At 43.2% G+C, this 21,483-nt stretch overlaps 1 long non-coding RNA gene across 1 annotated transcript in view; it reads right to left on the minus strand.

Moving 5' to 3' along the window:
• Positions 1–21,483, minus strand: part of LOC143793737 (uncharacterized) — a 657,878-nt gene that overhangs the window by 226,048 nt on the left and 410,347 nt on the right. The window contains exon 2 of the long non-coding RNA XR_013220229.1: positions 14,456–14,555. This is a non-coding gene — a long non-coding RNA (uncharacterized LOC143793737). The remainder of the gene's footprint in view (positions 1–14,455; positions 14,556–21,483) is intronic.

A 21,483-nucleotide genomic window follows, 5' to 3' on the forward strand; every position in this document is an offset into this window, starting at 1 on the left:
AACCTTATAACAAAACAGTAGTCCAGCTCAATGCATAACCTTAAGTGCGATTAAGCATTTCTTAAGCCCCTTAAATATTGTTCATTGTTCATATTTGGAAATCTAATAATTTTTTTCCTTTCCATAGAAGGGTCTTTATTCCAAACGTAATCCTGTAATTCCAACTACACATCAAAATAAAAGGATTTCAATCGGTGATATCAAAGAACTGGCACAGAGAACAACATTTTCCTTGGGTGGCTAACCATGGCCCTGCCAGCATTAGTGATTGTCAGTTAACTAACTGCTTTTCTGCTGCATTAATCCTGTAGCTAAAAAGCATTTCCAGAGTGTAAAGTAAAACGGCAAGGCAGAAAAATCTGTTGTGCAGGTGTGCAGATATATCGGGAAATAAAGCAATTGGCTTACCTAAAGAAAATGAGTGATCCCTATGAGCATTTAACCGTTCGACATCACATTTGTTCCAGGTCTATGCATTACCCTCCAGTCTTACTCCAGCTCTATTTGTCATCCTCAGGTATAGAATGAGCCCAGCTGTAGGTATATAATCTCTGTATATCTCACTGGAAATGGACCAGTAATTCTCACAGCTGCAGAATGGATGGTAAAAAAACATTTATTTCCGTATAACCGTACCAAGCTGAAATTAGGAAGGCAGATCTCTCAGCATGGAAAATGACCTTTCTAATGTCCTACTGTGAATTTCACCTCCTACTTCTCACCTATTGACACAAGGAAACCAGAATCAAGAGCAAACTTGGGTACAGATTGCTTCACAGCATGCCTGGCTTTTATTCATCGATGCAAGTATAAAAACTATTGCTGCCAGAAGGTGAGGAATATTTACATGACTTGAAGTAACTGCTGGGGAACTGTTTCAAATGATCAAAAATAACTTCTAGCTAAAATGTCGACCTATTGTCACAGTTTTATCCATTCTACTTTAAATAAGGGTTAACATTCCTTCTTACAGAGAGCGACACGTCAAGCCTGACATGCCGACGTGAGGAGACTTTTAAACCGCAATGCTCCTCTGGGAATATGCAAATTACCTCTTCACCGATGAAGAGGACTAAAACTCTAGTGCCACCTGTAAGAAGTAGCAATCCTAAAAGTCAATATCGACTCTAGTGTGACAAGGCTTGTTAGAAGGTCGATATTGACTTTTAGGATTGCTACTTCCTATAGGTGGTGTCAGGAAAATATGAATTATTTTCCATTGTTCTGGATACACAAGCAGAGCTGGCCTACTACTCCTCCCATCATTGGTTTCTGTAGAACCAAATGCTTCATGCAGCCCCTCTCCCCCTCTGTGAATTTCCACTCCTCCTCCCTTCAGGCAAATGGTCAGTGTAGAATGCGAGTTTTATTGCCTGCTAGCAGAGCTGAATGCGTTTCCCTCCAAAAACCTATGTCTTCTGAGCAAAACACTCAGAGCCAAATTCAATAAGACAGATTAATCCCAGAAACATGAAAATTAGATTTCCAGGATTTGGACACTTGGGGTTACGCATGTTATGCGCCCACAGGGCAGTGGAGTACTCGGTACCGGTGTAACAGGCCAAAGTAACCCCGTCCCAGATTAACCCCGGGTATAATTTGGCCTAGGCCAGAGTATACCCCGGGGTATAAACTGGCCTAGGCCAAACTATACCCAGGCATAAAATGGCCTAGGCCAAACTATACCCCGGGGTGTAAAATAGCCTAGGCCAAACTATACCCCTCCAGGCCACATTATACCCCCCAGGGTTAAAGTGGCCTAGGCTACATTTAACCCTGGGTATATTTTGGCCTAGGCCAAACTATACCTAAGGATGTAAAACAGCCTAGGCCAAACTATAACAGGCCACACTATACCCTCAGGCCAGACTATAGCCTTTTACTGGTTGCTATGGGATTTTACATGGCCACTTTATCCTAGCAACGCCCTGGATACGGTTGGAAAAGGGGTTTATCTACCTTGGGGGGCACCCTCACAGCACTGCGGGGAAGCCGGGGAACCCTTTTACTGGTTGCTATGGGATTTTACATGACCAATTTATCCTAGCAACGCCTTGTATACGCTTGGAAAAGGGGTTAATCTACCTTGGGGGCACCCTCACAGCACTGCGGGGTGGGTGGGGATCCCTTTTACTGGTTGCTATGGGATTTTACATGGCCACTTTATCCTAGCAACGCCTTGGATACGCTTGGAAAAGGGGCTTATCTACCTTGGGGGCACTGTCGCAGCATTGCATGGAGGCTGGGGAACTCTTTTCCTGGTTGCTAAGCGATTTCAAATGATCAATCTAAGGTACTTACACCATGTAAAACCCTATAGCAAGCAGGGTGCCCCCAAGGTAGATAAACCCCTTTTCCAAGCATATACAAGGCATTGCTAGGATAAAGTGGTCATGTAAAATCCCATAGCAACCAGTAAAAGGGTTCCTCGGTGTAACAGGCCAAAGTAACCCTGTCCCAGATTAACCCCGGGTATAATTTGGTCTATGCCAGAGTATACCCGGGCATAAACTGGCCTAGGCCAAACTATACCCCGGGGTGTAAAATAGCCTAGGCCAAACTATACCCCTCCAGGCCAGATTATGTAACTAATCTGGGGTTAAAGTTGCCTAGCCCAATTTATACCTCTCAGCTCATATTATACCCCAATGAAATCATTTGCATTGAGTGATATACACAAGAATTACTTAATGCTTCAACATTTTATTGAGAAACCAAACTGACAATTCTTAAAGAGTACCTCCCACTATACAAAACTTTTGCCCATGGCAAAAGTAGTTGTAAAGGGGGGTATTTGTAATGCATATGCATTACAAATACCCCCCCATTTTATAGTTACCTTAGGGGGGCTGCCCGATTACCCCCCCTCGCTAACCGCCGCTGCCCGTCTCCTGGTAGACGGGGTCCCCCTCCTGCCGCTAGGTGGCGCTGCCTCTCCATGCGCCGACGTCACAGCCAGGCGCCATAGAGGAGAGCGGCACCTGGCTAGTGCCGTTGGAGCTTGTAGAAGCAGAGCCAGCACCACCTAGCGGTGGGAGGGGGGGCAATAATTTCTCATTAGCTATAAGTCACTTATCATGCAATGCAATTATCTGGGGCAACAAATCGCCCAACAGTCATTCTGTGTATTATGACATTTAGTCTAGCATGTCCTTGCTACCAAATTAACGTTTAAAGCTAAACACTGATAACAACATTGAAATGATCGTGCTTATTTTCAAGATACAGTGCATGTTCAGTTGTTGACTGCAGATTGAAGCTTGCAGGATATGTCAACCAATCCATGGAGTCACCGACGTTTGTGTAGATTATTATGTCGCAACTCAACAGATTCGCCGTGGTCATGATCTCTGCATCAGTTGCCCAGACTCCATCACGAGAGATTCCAGAGATGTTCACATATTCATTCACATTTTGGTTCAAGTAGTCCTGTAGTTTTTTTGTCAAGTCAGTTTTCATATGGTGGATGACTTTATCTCTGAGAAGGGAATGGTTGTCCTCTGTTCCTGTCAAGATGTAGCTGATGGCCCGGAAGAAGCAGTTTCCATCACCTTTGGTTTTATATGTACGCCGTGGTTGTTCAAGGTCTCGTCTGCATCCACAGTATACAACCTTACTAAACGTAAGGCCAAGAGTGGTGCTAAGATACTTCCTTCTTGAACTTGGTAGTAGGTTGAAAGCCTTAGTTTGCTTATTTTTCTGTGTGGCAGAGTCACTGGAATAATCATCATCGGATGGTGGAGAAGCCTCTTTATCCTGGTAAATCTTTAGGTTGCTGGTGTGGTATGTGTTGCTTAATATCTTGCCAGTTTTGTTGTTCTTAAGTTTTACTCGTCCCTTGGTCAAGGATTCCACAACTAAATAAGGTCCAATCCAGCGTGGTTCCATCTTTGAACCTATGCGTTGAATACGGCGCTGATTCTTGATATAAACTATGGTACCAGCAGTGATTTCTTTGTTGCTTTTGTGTCGGCGATCAAAGGCACACTTCTGGTGTTCTTGAGCAGAGTGGATGTTGGTACTGACGTCTGAGTGCAGCTTTTTAAGAATGCTTGACAGTGTATTTAGCACATCAGGGGTGGCATGATCTGAAATGGGCATGGGATCCACCGTATCATCTTTTGAGGGATTAAGGTCCATGGGAAGCTTGGCCTTCCGTCCATACATGACCTCAAATGGAGTAACCTTGGTTGAAGCATGCACAGATGTGTGATAGGCAAACAGAACACCAGGGATGAATTGATCCCAGTTGTTTCCTTGGTCATTGACAAGCTTACTAAGAGCTTCTTTAAGTGTCCGATTATCACGTTCCCGCTGGCCATTTGTTTGTGGGTGGTATGCAGATGAAATACGGTGATCTGTTTGAAAATGTTCCATCAGGTTGTCAATGATCGAGTTTACAAACTCTCGTCCCTGGTCGCTAATCAGAGTCTCCATACAGCCAAGGCGACAGATAACGGAGTACAAAAAATTTGCCACTGACTTGGCACTCTTATCTGGGACAGCTGTTGCTTCAGTCCATTTGGAGAAATGATCAGTGGCAGCAACTATATATTTGTTGCCATTTGATGTTTCCTGAAGAGGGCCAATCATATCAATCCCAACTAAGCTCCATACTTTTCCAGGCACTGATATACTGTTGAGTGGTGGAGCTTCCTTTGTGATTTTGGGATTTATAACAAAACATTTTTGACAGGCTTTCACATACTGGTGAACGTCATTTTTCATTCCCTTCCAGTAAAACCGGTCAGAGATTTTGGCTAAAGTTTTATCTCTGCCAAAATGGCCCCCAGATATTGGGTTGTCATGACAGGCCTTCAGGATATTTGGCAGTCGACTTTTAGTAAGAACCTCCTTTTCCCTATGATAAACAATTCCTCCTTGGGCTCGATATGGCTTTGCTGTTTGTCTAAACTGGGACTTGGCATTTGCACGTTTCTCAGGAGGTAGATCGTAGGTATACTGAGGGTACCTTTGTTCTGTTGCAGTGTAGAATCTCAAAAGCTGGTCATACAATTGATCTTCCATGGTTGTCAAAATTGGAAAAGATTTGGTGTCATAGAGAGCAGAGAGGTGTCATAGAGAACATACAAAACAAGTTATCATTAACTATGCACTGACAGGACAGCGCCATCTACTGTCAGTTCAGATCTGCACACTTTTCAACAAATAAGCAATAGGGTGAGAAAAACAGTGAAGTGATAACATTATGGCCTAGAGAAATACTATAAAAACTATTTTATACCCCCTGGTATAAAGTTTATCCCCCGGGGGTATACTATGGCCTAAGTCAGCTTTTGAATTTTTGTGCTGTTTCCTTCCTCAGTAAAAGGGTTCCCCGGCTTCCCCGCAGTGCTGCGAGGGTGCCCCCATGGTAGATAAACCCATTTTTTAAGCGTATCCAAGGCGTTGCTAGGATAGAATGGCCATGTAAAATCCCATAGCAACCAGTAAAAGGGTTCCCCACCCACCCCGCAGTGCTGTGAGGGTGCCCCCAAGGTAGATTAACCCCTTTTCCAAGCGTATACAAGGCGTTGCTAGGATAAATTGGTCATGTAAAATCCCATAGCAACCAGTAAAAGGGTTCCCCGGCTTCCCCACAGTGCTGCAAGGGTGCCCCCAAGGTAGATAAACCCCTTTTCCAAGCGTATACAAGCCGTTGCTAGGATAAAGTGGTCATGTAAAATCCCATAGCAACCACCTAAGGGGTTAACCACCTATCCTTAAGTGCTGCGAGAGTGCCCCCAAGGTAGATAAACCCCTTTTTCAAGCGTATTCAAGGCGTTGCTAGGATAGAGTGATCATGTAAAATCCCATAGCAACCAGTAAAAGGTTTCCCCACCCACCCGCAGTGCTGCAATGGTGCCCCCAAGATAGATAAACCCCTTTTCCAAGCGTATCCAAGGTGTTGCTAGGATAGAGTGATCATGCTATATCCCATAGCAACCAGTAAAGGGGTTCCCCACCCACCCCTCAGTGCTCGTCAGTGCCCCCTAGGTATACAAAGCCCTTTTCCAAGCATATCCAAGGCGCCAAGACAACGAGCTGGCACGAGCAGGGCTGAAGATTTCATGTCACATGTGACTATAGGGAGGGGGTGGGGCTTAGAAAGGGAGATCCCTGGCGTCACCAGAGGTGGAGGAGCTTGAAAAGGAGCAGTGCCCGATGGGAGGGGGAGCTGTGACCTAGAAGAATGAGCAGCTTTCCCTCAGCTTACCCTGGGGGGTATAATCTGGCCTGGAGGGGTATACTTTGGCCTAGGCTATTTTATACCCCGGGGTATAGTTTGGCCTAGGCCAAAGTATACCCGGGGTATAATCTAGCCTAGGCCACTTTAACCCCGGGTATAGTCTGGCCTGGGGGTATAATCTGGCCTGTTACACCGGGTCCGGTCGCAAAGGGGGGATGTCACAGTGGCTGCGACCCAGTCCGTGGCCCTGGGCATCAATGTTAAAGGGGGTTAAATGTTCAACGTTTGTCATGATGCCACCTGTGGAGTTCGGTCAGTATTGGGACCGACGCTGCATTAAAGGGATCCCCTGGGGTTTGTTGCAGCAGCCCAGATGTTACACTTCCCACAGGTGAAGCGGGGTCCCCAGGGGTCCTATGGTGTGTGGTGTAGATGGTGTAGCTGGTGAATAAATGGAGGAGACAAGTGATAAGTCTTTCCCTGGTTTACTTGTGGGTGACAGGCCACAGTCCAGGGTACCAGGAACGGGTGATGGTGGTCCGGCCGACTCAGAGGCAAGTGAGAGTTCTCTTTTCCCAGTAGAGGTCAATGAGCCTTTCCTACTTGCGCCTTTCTAAGTGAAGGCCCTGCTGTTTTAAGCTTCCTACAAGGTCCTCCAGTTTCCCCCTGTCCTGGGACAGGTACCTGCATGATGGTCAGCTTGAGCCTTTTTACAGGGACTCATAGACGCCCCAGGCTCCTCAGGTGTTGCTGTGTCTCAGGCGTGGTGCGGGCAGGTGATGTATAGTGCAGTGCCCTCCGGTTCTGCTCCATGTCCTAGAGTCCAAGAAAGCCTCAGGCTCCCGGTTCCCGGATTACTGCCCTTTAGCTCCGAGGGTGTACTGCCACAGTTCCCCTCTGAGCTCTGCCTCTTTCCTGTGCTCCTTCCCTTCCAGCTGCTCCACATGCAACCCAACAGGTTACTCCTTCCCAGAGGCTGCAGCTCCCTCGTGGCTGCCAGGCCTCTCACGTCTGCTCCAGACGTCCTTCTCCTTCTCTGTTTCCCTCCAACTGAATTAACTCCTCCTCCAGGTCAGGAAACATAAAACATAGGGAAGCTCCCCTGAATCCGGGTCTTGAGCTCCCCCTCCTGGCCTGGATTTAGAATGTGTTGCATGTAAGTGCCTTACCTGGTGAAGAGAACTCCTTTGCCTCTGAGTATGACATCACCTTCCCCGAAGGAAAAGCAACATCACTGCAGCTACCGGTAACCTGAGGTGCTGCACATGGCAGCGTTTTGTGGCATTTAGGGCCATCACAAACCTGGGAAATTAATTTCTACCCACCAGCAAATCTCAGACATACCTTGTTTGGACTCTAAACAATGGTAAAATCGCAGGTGAAACAATAATGCCAAAGATTTAGTAAGTTTTGGATTTTCATCCCTTTGATTTCATAACTGCTTTTACATACTTGAATTTTGTCTTTTGTAATATCATTTGTTTCCTTTGTAACACTGCCAATTTTTTCTGGAGTAAACTTCTACATTTTCTAGCTATGTTCTTCTTGCTCTATGAGCGATCCACCACATACTCTGCACAAATTCACATTACCAAACGGGTGTCTGATCCACGTATGAGTGGTGGCAGCATAGTCTTCATATTTATGTAGTGTTGGGGACTTGGTGGTGACTGGAACGGGGTATATATATGTTCCCACCAGGAACCGGTGGTATATATACATCTCATCACCTCACGTGCCGCAATACTCGACATAAATTAGCTGCGCCCTATTTCTTATCCTCTGGCCAGCAGGGTGGGGGGTGCCAGAGAGCTGCAAGTTCATGACTAAATGTGAAGTGTTTCTGACAGGTGGCACTATAGTTCTCGTCCTCTTCCTCTCTGATGAGACAATTTGCATACTATAAATAAAAATGTGTTTCCGACATATCTTTTTTACAATAGGTTTTTTTTTTAATGTGGACTGTTTGGCTTTTACAGCCTGTATGTAACACAGTACAGTAAGGCTGTGTGCACACGTTGCATTTTTTCAGTGCAGATTTGTCACAAAACCTGAAGGGCTTCCTGATGCCCACAAAGTGAATGAGAATCCTGAAGTTTCATGCACACGTAAGCTTGTGACTTGCAGATTTGGTGCAGATTTAAATCTGCGGATGTCAATTCCGTCAGTGTTGTTGCTGCACATTTCACCCATAGTAATGAGTGTGGGAAAAAGCACAAATTAGGCAAAAATCCACTATTTTGCCCCTGCATTTTTCCTGCCAATAGATGCAGAAATTTCTGCACCACATGTGCACATACCCTAGCTGATTCTGGTATCGCTGCAATCGCATCGAACCAAAGAATAAAGTCGTCTTATCACTTATAGCACACAAGGAATTGGCATAAAAAATAAAACCAACTCTACACATGCTGTTGATTTTCTGCCTCCGAAAAGATCGCAGTAAGGCTCAGCTAACATTTATCCTGTGCTCTGTGCTGGATGCTTACCCCGGGGTTTCCGTGTAATTCTCTAAAATATGTATAAAATATTCCTATAATGAGGCAGATGGAGGCTGCCTTTTTATGCCTGCAAAAAAGCACAGTCTGCCACAGTTTTATGCACTTCTGAAAAGAAGGAAACCGCTGAACAGAGACCAAACGGAGTCCAGAGTTACTCTGCTGCCTCATTATAGGGAATGGGTTCCTCAGGGGTTTCATCTGAATCACATCACTCAGCGATTTAGATGGAAGCCCCAAAGTAAGTGCTCAGCGTAGAGCGCCGGATAAATGTGATCTCAAACGTTATGTAAAATGTTCCCAATAAAAGCTTCAACTCAGTCCACAAAAAAAGTCCCCACTCGGGTCTGTCATCTGTTAATGGAAATATAGGGGTTTTCCATTTAACTGGTAGCACAAAGGCTCTAGAAAAGTGCTATAGCTCCCGTTACCACAAAAGAAATCCAGCGAAATCCGCGCTCCCAAATCTAAATGCCCCTCCCTTCTGAGCCCCACAGTGTCCTTAATCCACATTTAACATCCACCTGTTTGGCATTTCTGTAGCCTGCCTAACTTAATCTACTCAGTAACGTCCACTGTTGCTTGTTTCTGGAAAACACCCATGGAGTCAAAATAGTCACTACACCAATAGATAAATTCCCAAAGGGGTATAATTTCCAAAATGGGGTCACTTGAGGGGGAGATTTTGCTCTTCTAGCACTTAGGGGCTCTGCATATGGAGTCCGCAAACTATTCTACAAAAATCTGAACTCCAAGAGGATAATAGCGCTTCATCCCTCCCAAGTCTCTTCGTATGGCTAAGCAGCACTCTACAGTCACATGTGGGTTATTTCAACATTCAGTAGAAATTGTGGGACAAATTTTAGTGCCATTTTTTACCCATTTCTCCTTGTAAAAATGTAAAATCTGGGGCGAAACCATTTTTTTTGGGGAAAAATGTAATTATTTTTACTTCACAGTCCAATGTTATAAAATTCTGTGACACACCTGTGATGTTAGTATGATCACTGCCCCCTTAGATTAACTCATCAAGAGGTTTATTTTGTAAAATTGCATCACGTATGAGGAATAATGCTATTCTGGCACCTCAGAGTCATGGCACCCACAAAACATGACAGTAAAATCTGCACTATAATATGGCACTCCTTCCCTTCTAAGCTTTGCACTGTGCCTGAAAAGTGTTTCTTGTTTCCATGTAGTGTATTGGCACACTCAGGAAAAATGTTTACAACAAACAAAGGTCCACTTTTTTTCTATTACCCCTTAGAAAAATGAAAACTTTGGGGCTAAAACAACATTTTAGTGGTAAAAATGTAATTAATTATTCTTTCTTCAATGCCCAATAGTATAAAAATCTGTGAAGCAGAGGTGGTGTCAATGTGACACAGGTGGTGTAATATGAATTCACTGGGGATTGTAGTTTGTAACATTAGGCCATATATGGGGGGTTCTGCTGTTCTGGCACCTCAGGGTGTCTGCCAATGTGAGATGGCACCCTCAGACTATTCAGGAAAATCTGAACTCCAATATGGCGCTTCTTCCCTTCTAAGCTTTGCACTGTGCTTCAAAAGTACCACATATTGGATATTGTTGTAGTCTGGAGAAATTGCAAAACAAATTTTAGTGTCAATTTTACCTGCTATCCTTGTGAAAATAAGAATAAATGTGAGGATAAACAACAGATTTGTGAGAAAACTTTTTTCATTTTCACAGCTCAACATTGTAAAATTCTGTGAAGAACCTGGGGGTTCAAGGTGCTCACCATGAGTCACCCACCAGGGCCTGGGGTACTCGGCACCGGGTCCGGTCGCGCTTAAAGGGGATGTCACGGTGGCTGCGACCCGGTCCATGGCCCTGGACACTCAATTAAGGGGGAAAGGTCTTTAAGGGGTATTTTGGAATAAAGTCTATTCGTGACGCCACCTGTGGTTCTCCGTCAGAGGGGACGACGCTGCTTAAAGGGGTCCTCTGGGGTGATGCTGTTGCAGCAAGATGGTGGCGCTTCCCACAGGTTAAGCGGGGTCCCCAGGGCTCCCAAGGTGTATGGCAAGGATGGTGGGTTGCCGGTAAATAACAGAGGACACAGGGTTGCAGTCTTTATCTGGTTTACTGAAGGTGCAAGAAGGAGTCCAGGCAGCCTGAAAACAAGTAGACATCCCCTTGTCAGGTCAGGTTGGGAGCGTTCCACTATGAGCTGGTTTTCTGGTCCCTTGCTACCTGTAGCTTGCTGGCAAGGTACCCCTTTCTCTCTCCTGTCCTGCACTGTAGGCAACTTGAGCTGTTCTCTTGGGGTCTCTGACACGGTGACACAAGGCTCTAACTGTTGCTGTACCTCAGGTTTAGTAAGGGCAATTAATGTATAGTCCTATGCCCTCCGGTTCTACTGTGGACCTTGCAGTTATCCACAATATCGGGCTTCCAATGCCCGGTTTCTGCTCTCTGGTTCACAGGAGGCCCAATCGCCGCCTCTTTGAGCTCCTAATCATTCCTCTGTGCTCCTTTCCTGTCTCTTGTCTCACACAGACTGAACTGAACTGACTCCTCCAGACCAAGATCTTTATTGAGGGAAGTTCCCCTAAAACTGGGTTTTGAGCTCCCCCTTCTGGCCTGGATTCAGAATGTGTTGTGTGTGTAGTTTACCTGCCAAAGGGATCCCACTTGTCTCCAGGCATGGCACAACCCTCCCCGAGAGTAAGGCAGCACCACTGTGGTACCCGAACTCCTAGGGTGCCACAACCACATATCTAAATAAATTCCTTGAGGGGGTCTAGTTTCCAAAATGTGGTCACTTGTGGGGGATTCCCACTATTTAGGCACACCAGTGGCTCTCCAAACACGACATGACACCAACACACAATTACATCAAAGTCTGCGTTCCAAAACATCACTCCTTCCTTTCTGAGCCCAGCCGTGTGCCCTAGCAGTAGTTTTCCCCCACATATGGTGTTTCATCGTACTCAGGAGAAATTGCACAACAAATTATATGGTGCAATTTCTCCTGTTACCCTTATGAAAATGAACATTTTTGTATAAAAAAAACATTTTTGTGAGAAAAATGTAATTTTTTAATTTTCACTTCTCATCTAGATAAGTTCCCTGAGGGGTCTATCTAGAATGTGTCTTGTGCTCCTTCCCTTCCCAGCCATGCTGTGCACTCAAACACAAGATTTCCTCCACATATTGGGCATCAGTGTACTGAGAATAAATTCTATGGTGCAATTTCTACTGTTACCCTTATGAAAATGCAAAATTTGGAGCTAGAAAACATTTTTGTTGGAAAATTTTGATTTGTTTTTGTTCACAGCTCAATTTTATAAATTTCTGAGAAGCACCTTGTGGATAAAAGTGCTCACCAAACAGCTAGAAAATTTCCTTGAGTGGTCTAGTTTCCAAACTGGTGTGACTTGTGGGAGTCTAACACTATTTAGGCACACCAGATCAGAGGCTCTCCAAATGTGACATGGTGTTTGCTAATTATTCTAGCAAATTTTGTCTTCAAAAAACAAATGGAGCTCCTTCCCTTCGAGCCCTGCCACGCACCGAAACAGTGGTTTTCCCAAACATATGGGGAACTGGTATGCTCAGGAGAAATTGCACAACAATTTTTGGTGTCCAATTTTTCGTGTTACCCTTGTGAAAATGAAAAAAAAAATTGGGGTCTAAAATGAAATTTTTGTGAAAAGAATTAAATGTTCACTTTTTCCTTCCACATTCCAAAATTCCTGTGAAGCACCTGAAGGCTTAATCAACTTCTTGAATGTGGTTTTGAGCACCTTCATGGGTGTAGTTTTTATAATGGTGTGCTTTTGGGTATTTCCTGTCATATAGACCCCTCAAAATCACTTCAAATGTAAAGTGGTCCCTTAAAAAAATGGTTTTGTAAATTTAATTGAAAAAGTGAGAAATTGCTGGTCAACTTTTATAAATTCCTGACAAAAAAATTATATTTCAAAAATTGTGCTGATGTAAAGTAGACATGTGGGAAATGTTATTTATTAACTATTTTGTGTGGCATAACTCTCTGATTTAAGGGCACAAAATTAAGAGTTTGAAAAACCAAATTTCTGTTTCTTTCACAAATAAACGCACATCACATAGAATAAATTTTACAACTATCATGAAATTACAATATGTCATGAAAAAACAATCTCAGAATCAGTGGGATGCATTGAAGCGTTCCATAAAGTGACACTGGTTAGAATTGTAATAGATGGCCTGGTCAGGAAGGTGCAAAAAGACTTGGGGGGTAAAAGGGTTAAGGGCTTGGTTTTTATGGTCAGCTGAAGAATAGTTAGGAAGCTGTTACCATATCTCCACCCCCAAGGTGTGATCCAGAAGGTAAAGGAGGAGGAGGAGCTTTTGGACTCTTTCGGTGTTTGGTGTGTCTGGAGATGAGATCTCCAGAGCTGTGCGCATGTTAAAGAGAGCTGAACATTGTTTTTATTTTTCCTGAGCGGATGGATCACCACATCCGCAGAGATTGTACTGTAAGCCGTTTTGATTTTCCCATTATGCCAGTAGGGCAGTGTTTGTTTACCTAATTTTGGACTGGTTTATGCAGTACGGCTTTAATAAACCAGTTCCTGTGTCTACCTCTTTGAGCAGCCAAGGGAGTCAGTCTGCCACAATAAATATATATTTATACAGAGCGAAAGAGAGAGAGAGAGAGATTTAAAACCTTTCTTTATTGTGGAGGTTAGTATTTTTATTATCTTTGCTGGTAACATTTATGGAGTCCATGTCAATGGATCACAAAGAAAGAATAGTGGGAGCTTATCTAATTTGTATATTCTGTCACACACCCAAGGTAAACAGACTGAGCTGCTTGTATCTGTATACTAAAGTAATTAATTAGATAAGATATTGATAATGGTATAGTCAGCAGAAATAATAACTTGAGAATTTGTACAGGAGAAAAGCATTGACTCTTTCCGTTCATAAGGTGGTAATGATCGTTATCCTCTGATTTCACTTTAGCCTTTCAGTTGTGAATATTTAAAAAACTGGATAAATGTTTCTAATCAAGAGCAAATTAGAGGTAAAGCAATCTTTTGTTATTGGGTTGTTCACTACTTTTATATTGATGACCTATCTTTAGGATAGATCATCAATAATAGATTGGTGAGAGTTTGACACCTGACACCCCAACTGATATCCGGCGAAACACCATAGAGACACCGTAGAGATTGGGAGACTCACACACAAGCCAAGTACATGCAAATATCTTCTTGAGATCCTTCGTGCGTGAGGGCCAGGTGCGACTGCTGAGTAGACTGTGAGCCCCCGTGGGCAGGGTCCTCTCTCCTCCTGTACCAGTTGTGACTTGTATTGTTTAAGATTATTGTACTTGTTTTTATTATGTATACCCCTCCTCACATGTAAAGCGCCATGGAATAAATGGTGCTATAATAATAAATAATAATAATAATAAAACAACTCCAAACCTCTGCTCCTTTCTCAGCTCACTCCTTCAGCTCCAAACAAGGTAGTTGCAAGCTATCATACCAACAATTGAAGCTTAGAGGAGAAGTGATAAACTCAGAACAGCTGAGACAACTCAGGACAGAGAGCTCCAGGAGACAAACAGGACCGTTAACCCTTGCAAAAACAGAGCAAGGAAAATCTGAACTGCTAAAAGGAAGAAGAAGCAGTTCTAACCATCACATGTAAGCAGACGCATGTTATGTCATTTTATTCAACTGTTGCCTATATCATAATTCACTCTCTTGTATCTCATCTTTGAGAACATGGAAACATTACTACTTACGCTTTTTCCCCCAGCATACAATGGACTGCTTTGTTTATTCATGATGTTTATGGTTCAGAAATTGCTTCAGGTAGACATTCAGACAGCAGCCATATAAGCACTGGTGGGGAATAAAAAAAGGCATATTAGTGATTTTGCATTACTAGATAATATCAACAAAAACATCTGTTGGTGAAGAAAAGTTAAAATGACCAAACGCATGAAACTAAAAGTCTAGAAATGAAATGAAAAGTCTTGTATAAATCCTATGTAAATCACAGGGTTAATCTCATGCTGATCATCTCCAACTTCAGCTGGTAGCAGAATGAACCAAGGGCAGAAGGTCATAACAATCTTTTGTCCTATTGCCCCGTAGGGATACGTCTGCTGCAGTCAGTTGTCTTACAGCCACACATGGGACAGTGAGGAGAAGGATATAGATGTGTTTCTTAGATACACAGCAAGAATTTCTTTCTATGCTTTTTAGTTGTAATTCTATGATGGGACAAAGTGTGATCAAATTAAGGAAAGAGACTAAAAGAAAAATTTCTATGATTTTTTTTTAAAGGGAATCTGTCACCGGAATTTGGCGGGACCAGTTTTCGGTCATATGGGTGGGGTTTTCGGGTGTTTGATTCACCCTTTCCTTTCCCGCCCATATGACTGAAAACCGGTCCCGCCAAATTCCGGTGACAGGTTCCCTTTAATATTGTGTGCATTTTCTAGTGTTCTTGTCAAGGAAACCTGTCAGAACAATTTTAATAATAAAGCTACTGGTATAGCTGTATAGGTTCTAGAAAATAATAAAATAAATAACTGTACTGAAAAATAAAGCTTTGATGCCACATGCAAATTTGCCTGAAAGTGCATTGGAGGTGTGTCAATGCACTCAGATGGCACTAATCCCGCCCAGCACCCACCAATATACTTCAAGCCTAATTTGCATGTTGCTATAAAGCTTGCTATCATAGTTAAACTCATTGGATTACTTCCAATATGTATTTGTTTGTATTGCTTTACGACCCATACAACCTGTAAAGCCATACCACTAGTTACAGGGTATGTCATATGCTAGCTCCTTGACTTTGGCTTGTGAGCCCACATCTTTGCCAGCCCATGATGGCTATTATAATGAACCATTATATGCCTCTAACAGCCAATCTGTGACAATGATGTTCACAGCACTGGCAAAGGGGGGTGCGCACCATTCTATTTGCTCATTGGCACTTCCATGATGTGATGTTGCCATGAAAGCCGGGGTCTGCTGAAGACCCTTGTGCCTGACACAGTGGTACTCCTGGGTACTCCCATGGCTGGCGTTCATAGGAGACTGTAACTTTTGCTATATACAGCACTGCTGTACCAATGTACTATGTACAGACTGTTTTTTCATTACTTTTGTTGGCAGATGTTGAACTTTATTCTTGTTGTATTGTCCCATGATTGTGCAAACATCTTCAACGGGGGGCATCTCATCAGATGTTTACAAGGCACTAAGCACCTTATACTAATTGCTGATATTTGCTGAAACCTTTAGCACCAAGTTGTTCTATTATCGTGTATTTCTCTATGGTGGCAATAGCACAATATTTGTGGATGGCAAACTGAGCACTTTATATGACTAAGGAGGACTACAATTACTGTATATCTATTGTTACAGAACTACCGCTACGGCACTTTGCACTATCCTTTTTATTGCTCAGATATTGACCCAATAATTAGCGGAGAGGAAATTACACATTACATAGCATTTTGGTTCTGATATAAAAGAATATCAACTGTGCTTTATGTCAAAATACACAAGGACATCTGTTTTCTGATGTCTACTGTTTTACTGCTGGCCTAAAATTTCTTCTGGTTGCCCTACAAGTACATTGAATATACTCACCCTTTGCCTAAATGTCAAGAATAATTTTTAAGGGTACATTGTAAACTATACTCATCTATATATTTTCTTCTGCCATCTTTTTTCCCCTGCTCTACAAATAGGGCCAGCAGGGTGAGCCGGCGAGGGTGCCAGGATCTAGGGTGCCAACCTCCGCAATCAGGCAGGGTAACTATAGAACATTATAGGGATAAGCACCTCCCGATTTGTCTTCTATAAGTGTCCTTTGACACTTTGGTGGCAGTTTGTATGTTATTCACGTCATTTGATTTTTTATTTTTCAAATATTAAGGTTACATTTTAGCATAGTACATTGGAGTATTTTTTCGGTGATTGTCAAATTGATGTGGATACTCTGATATCTTTTCTCTCTGTGAATATAGGTATTGCTGTATATAGTAGAAGCAATTGGATGACATCAGGTTCAAGTCTCCTAAGGAGTCTTACAGATACAGTGAAATGTAAAAAAAAAAAAAAAGTATGAAAAAATAAAAGTTCAAATCACTCCCCCTTCACACCAATTAGAAATTAAGAAATAAATAAAATACACATATTTAGTATTGCAACATTTTAAAAGTCCAATCTATCAAAATCTAAAATAAATTAATCTGATTGACATGACAAGAAAAAAAAATGAAAATGCCAGAATTGCAATTTTCGGCCCCTGCAACAACACAAAAAATGTAAAAAAAAAAGATCAAAACAATGTATCTACGAGTAATGATATAAAGAAAATAATCTGTTCAGATTGCAAAAACAAAGTCCTTACACAGCTCCATATGCTAAAAATTAAAAACATTACGGTCTCAGAAAATGGCATCACAGTCAGAAATGATTTTTATTTATCTTTACAAATTACTAAATTTTCCTTTACCGCTTAAATAAAACAAAAATTATACATGTTTGGTATCTCTGTAATTATACTGACCTGGAGAATCATATTGTCAGGTTTTTTTTACCATAAAATGAACGCTGTAAATGAAAAACCCAAAAAACAATTGTGGAATTGGGCTTTTTTTGTTGTTATTTCATCACACTTAAAGGGAACCTGTCACCCCCAAAATCGAAGGTGAGCTAAGCCCACCAGTATCAGGGGCTTATCTACAGCATTCTGTAATGTATCCTGAAAGATGAGAAAAGGAGGTTAGGTTATACTCACCCAGGGGCAGTCCTGGTACGATGGACGTCGCGGTCCGGTCCGGGGCCTCCTATCTTCTTACGATCACATCCTCTTCTTGTCTTCCTGCTGCGGCTCCGGCGCAGGCGTACTTATCTACCCTGCTGAGGGAAGAGCAAAGTACTGCAGTGCGCTGGGCCTCTCTGACCTTTCCCGGCGCCTGCGCACTGCGGTACTTTGCTCTGTCCTCAACAGGGCAGACTAAGTATGCCGGCGCCGGAGCCGCAGCAGGAAGACAAGAAGAGGATGTGATCGTAAGAAGATGGGAGGCCCGGACTGGATCGCGACGCCCATCGGACGGGACCGCAGTGGGACCTCTTTTTTCTCCTCTATCAGGTTACATCGGGGGCTTATCTAAAGCATTACAGAATGCTGTAGATAAGCCCCTGATGCTGGTGGGCTTAGCTCACCTTCGATTTTGGGGGTGACAGGTTCCCTTTAAGAATGTTTTTATACTTTACAGTATATCACATGATAAAATGGATAGTGTCATTCAAAAATACAACTCGGCCCGCAAAACAAAAATAACCTCTCACATGGCTATGGAATAAGGGAGAAAAAAACAAAGGCGCAAAAATGATTAAAAAAAAGTGCCCAAGGAGTTAAATAAAAAAACCTTGACAATTATGAACACAAGTTCAATTATAAAACCTGTTAAAAAGACAGATCGTGGAGGTTATTTCTGGAGAGGAAGGATGAGAGAAGCACCTGCCAGACACATCCAATGCCGCTTAGACGAGTTCAGAAAATGTATTTTTATTAGAAGACGAGTCCCCAGATAATAAGGCTAAATAGAAGCAGAAGAGTATTAACACTAGCTTTTTATGTGCCAATCTTACACTATTTTTTTAGTACATTGCATATATGTTTTTAAAAGGAACTTTCCTTTTCCATGTAATACATTTAGTGCATTCACTCTGATACTTCTGCCCACTTTAAGTGTCAATTTTTAAAGCTGCCCCAAAAAAAACACATTGCAAATTCTACGGCAAACATTACTATTTTAGGTCAAAATATAAGATCTGAACTGAAGAATAAAAACACCAAATGTATATGGCTGCAAAGATCACACGTAAACTGCGGTGAAACTCAGCAAGTGCTCTATTTCCCTGCAGTATCATCACAAGGGAAATAAAGGATTACACTTCCCATTCAGATCAATATATTCCTTAATTTATTTTTATTTTCACTTATATAGGACCATTAATTCCACAGCGCTTTGCAAACATCATCATCGCTGTCCCCATTGGGACTCACAATCTGCATTCCCTCTCAGTATTATTATCATTATTATTATTATTATTATTATTATTTATTGTTATAGCGCCATTTATTCTATGGCGCTTTACATGTAAGGAGGGGTATACATAATAAAAACAAGTACAATAATCTTAAACAATACAAGTCATAACTGGTACAGGAGGAGAGAGGACCCTGCCCGCGAAGGCTCACAATCTAGAAGGGATGGGTGAGAATACAGTAGGCGAGGATAGAGCTGGTCATGAAGCAGTTTGGTCGATCGGTGGTTACTGCAGGTTGTAGGCTTGTCGGAATAGGTGGGTCTTCAGGCTCTTTTTGAAGGTTTCGATGGTAGGCGAGAGTCTGATGTGTTGTGGTAGAGGGTTCCAGAGTAGGGGTGATATGCGAGAGAAATCTTGTATACGATTGTGGGAAGAGATAAGAGGGGAGTAGAGAAGGAGATCTTGTGAGGATCGGAGGTTGCGTGTAGGAAAGTACCGGGAGACGAGGTCACAGATGTAAGGAGGAGACAGGTTGTGGATGGCTTTGTACGTCATGGTTAGGGTTTTGTACTGGAGTCTCTGGGCAATGGGGAGCCAGTGAAGGGATTGACAGATGGGAGAGGCCAGAGAATAGCGGGGATACAGGTGGATTAGTCAGGCAGCAGAGTTTAGAATAGATTGGAGGGGTGCGAGAGTGTTAGAGGGAAGGCCACAGAGCAGGAGGTTGCAGTAGTCAAGGCGAGAGATGATGAGTGCATAGACTAGGGTTTTTGCAGATTCATGGTTGAGGAATGTACGGATTCGTGAAATATTTTTGAGTTGAAGTCGGCAGGAAGTGGAAAGGGCTTGGATATGTGGTTTGAAGGAGAGATCAGCGTCAAGGATTACCCCGAGGCAGCGAGCTTGTGGGACTGGGGAGAGTGGGCAGCCATTTACTGTAATGGATTGGTTCCTTGGGGGGGTTAGCGTGAGATGGAGGAAAAATGGTGAATTCTGTTTTGTTCATGTTAAGTTTCAGAAATCTAGCAGAGAAGAAGGATGAAATAGTGGATAGACATTGAGGGATTCTGTTTAGTAGGGAGGTGATATCTGGTCCAGAGATGTAGATCTGTGTGTCATCAGCATAGAGGTGATACTGAAAGCCATGAGATTCTATGAGCTGTCCCAGGCCAAAGGTGTAAATGGAGAAGAGTAGGGGCCCTAGGACTGAACCTTGTGGGACTCCGACAGATAGGGGGCGAGGTGAGGAGGTGGTGTGTGAGTGGGAGACGCTGAATGTCCGGTCTGTTAGATATGATGAGATCCAGGATAGGGCCAAGTCTGTGATGCCAAGGGATGAGACGGTCTGTAATAATAGGGAATGGTCCACTGTGTCAAAGGCAGCCGACAGGTCGAGGAGGAGGAGGACAGAGTAGTGTCACTTGCTCTTGGTGGTTAGGAGGTCATTGGTGACCTTAGTTAGGGAAGTTTCAGTGGAATGGTGTGACCAGAAGCCTGATTGTAAGCGGTCAAAGAGGGAACAAGAAGAGAGATGGGAGGACAGTTCAAGGTAGACGTGTTGTTCCAGTAGTTTGGAGGCATAGGGGAAAAGTGATATAGAGCGATAGCTAGATACAGAGGATGGGTCAAGAGAAGGCTTTTTGAGGATAAGTGTGATGGAGGCATGTTTAAAGCTTGAGGGGAAAACACCAGTTGTTAGCTGGTCTCCCCTGATGTTACTCTCCTGTGCTTCGCTCTCCTACACTCTCACTGAACAATGTTCGGCTTTCTGTATGTCTCCTTCCAGGAGCTGTAGTACTTCAGACTACATGGCCCCTTCAGACCTTCTGACCCTCTAGGTTGGTCTGCTCCCTTCAGGACCCTAGGGCGCCACACTTGCATACCAGGATAGGGATGAGGAGTCTGTGCATACCAGGATCGGGGTGAGGAAGCTGTGCATGCCAGGATGGGGATGAGGAGGCCATGCATACGAGGATGGGGATGAGAGGGTCAAGCTTACCAGAATGGGTCTGAGGGGGCCATGCATACCAGGATAGGGATGAGGAGTCTGTCCATTCCAGGATGGGGATGAGGATGCTATGAATAGGAGGATAAGGATGAGGAGACCATGCATACCAGGATGGGGATGAGGGGGCCATGCATACGACGATAGGGATGAGGAGTCCGTGCATACCAGGATGAGAATGAAGGGGGCCATGCATAGGAGGATGGGGATGAGGAGGCCGTGAATACCAGGATAGGGATGAGGGGACAATACATACCCGGCTTATACTTGAGTCAACAAGTTTTCTCAGTTGTTCGTGGCAAAATTAGGTGCCTCGGCTTTAATTCAGGTCGGCTTATACTCAAGTATATACGGTATGTGCTTTGAATTAATTTATGGGGTATTTCAAAATAATCAGATAAATCCTGTTGCATGGACCAAAGAAAATGTATCCTATACAATTTATATGTTAATATATTGAATCCACATCAAATGCCTAATAAATATAACACTAGATGACTTGTAAATGTAGCTTTATCTCTATTAAATTGTATGAAGACTTCCAAACAGATCAGATTTAAATATCCAAAATATTATGGATGTATAGTCCCCTTTATTAAATCTAAACTCAGTTTCCATCCACCTAGCCGATTGACAGTTCCTCAGTATCTGTCTTGCTGCTACTGCTGAAATCTCACACCGATCAGTGCAAGCTGCAGCTGCCGGTCAGGTGGGTGGATGATGGAGACTGAATACACTTGG

Source organism: Ranitomeya variabilis, chromosome 1 (assembly GCF_051348905.1).
Source record: "Ranitomeya variabilis isolate aRanVar5 chromosome 1, aRanVar5.hap1, whole genome shotgun sequence".
Taxonomy (NCBI): domain Eukaryota; kingdom Metazoa; phylum Chordata; class Amphibia; order Anura; family Dendrobatidae; genus Ranitomeya; species Ranitomeya variabilis.